Source organism: Odocoileus virginianus, unplaced genomic scaffold (assembly GCF_023699985.2).
Source record: "Odocoileus virginianus isolate 20LAN1187 ecotype Illinois unplaced genomic scaffold, Ovbor_1.2 Unplaced_Scaffold_15, whole genome shotgun sequence".
Lineage (NCBI taxonomy): Eukaryota > Metazoa > Chordata > Mammalia > Artiodactyla > Cervidae > Odocoileus > Odocoileus virginianus.
This window is the reverse complement of record NW_027224277.1, coordinates 280,246-281,770: the sequence shown is the minus strand read 5'-3', so window position 1 is coordinate 281,770 and position 1,525 is coordinate 280,246.

Below are 1,525 nucleotides of genomic sequence, written 5' to 3'. Positions count from 1 at the left end.
TTCTCTAGGAGTTTTATAGTTTCTGGTCTTACATTTAGATCTTTAATCCATTTTGAGTTTATTTTTGTGTATAGTGTTAGAAAGTGTTTGAGTTTCATTCTTTTACAAGTGGTTGACCAGTTTCCCCAGCACTGCTTGTTAAAGACATTGTCTTTTCCCAACTGTATATTTTTGACTCCTTTGTTGAAGATAAGGTGTCCATAGGTTCATGGATTTATCTCTGGGCTTTCTATTTTGTTCCATTGATCTATATTTCTGTCTTTGTGCCAGTACCACACTGTCTTGATGACTGTGGCTTTGTAGTAGAGACTGAAGTCAGGCAGGTTGATTCCTCCAGTTCCATTCTTCTTTCTCAAGATTGCTTTGGCTATTCGAGGTTTTTTGTATTTCCATACAAATTGTGAAATTATTTGTTCTAGTTCTCTGAAAAATACCGTTGGTAGCTTGATAGGGATTGCATTGAATCTATAGATTGCTGGGTAGTATACTCATTTTCACTACATTGCTTCTTCTGATCCATGAACACGGTATATTTCTCCACCTATTTGTGTCATCTTTGATTTATTCATCAGTGTTTTTTAGTTTCCTATATATAGGCCTCTTGTTTCTTTAGGTAGATTTATTCCTAAGTATTTTATTCTTTTTGTTGCAATGGTGAATGGTATTATTTCCTTAATTTCTCTTTCTGTTTTCTCATTGTTAGTGTATAGGAATGCAAGGGATTTCTGTGTGTTAATTTTACATCCTGCAATTTTACTATATGTATTAATTAGCTCTAGTAATTTTCTGGTGGTGTCTTTAGGGTTTTCTATGTAGAGGATCATGTCATCTGCAAACAGTGAGAGTTTTACTTCTTCTGGGCATACACACTTCTGGGCATAAACACACAGAATTGAAAGAGACATGTGACACATGTACCCCAATGTTCATTGTAGCACTGTTTATAATAGCTAGGGCATGGAAGCAACCTAGATAGCCATTAGCAGATGAATGTATAAGAAAGCTGTGGTACACATACACAATGGAATATTACTCAGACATTAAAAAGAATGCATTTGAATCAGTTCTAATGAGGTAGATGAAACTGGAGCCTATTATACAGAGTGAAGTAAGTCAGAAAGAAAAACACCAATATAGTATATTAACACATATATATGGAATTTAGAAAGATGGTAATGATGACCCTATATGCAAGACAGCAAAAGAGACACAGATGTAAACAAACAGACTTTTGGACTCTGTGGGAGAAGGCGAAAGTGTGATGATTTGAGAGGATAGCATTGAAAATGCGAAAGTGTGATGATTTGAGAGAATAGCATTGAAACATGTATATTACCATATGTGATATAGATCGCCAGTCCAGGTTCAGTGAATGATACTGGGCACTCAGGGCCAGTGCACTGGGACAACCCTGAGGGATGGGATGGGGAGGGAGATGGGAGGGGGATTCAGGATGGGGGACACATGTACACCCATGGCTGATTCATGTCAATGTATGGCAAAAATCACCACAATATTGTAAAGT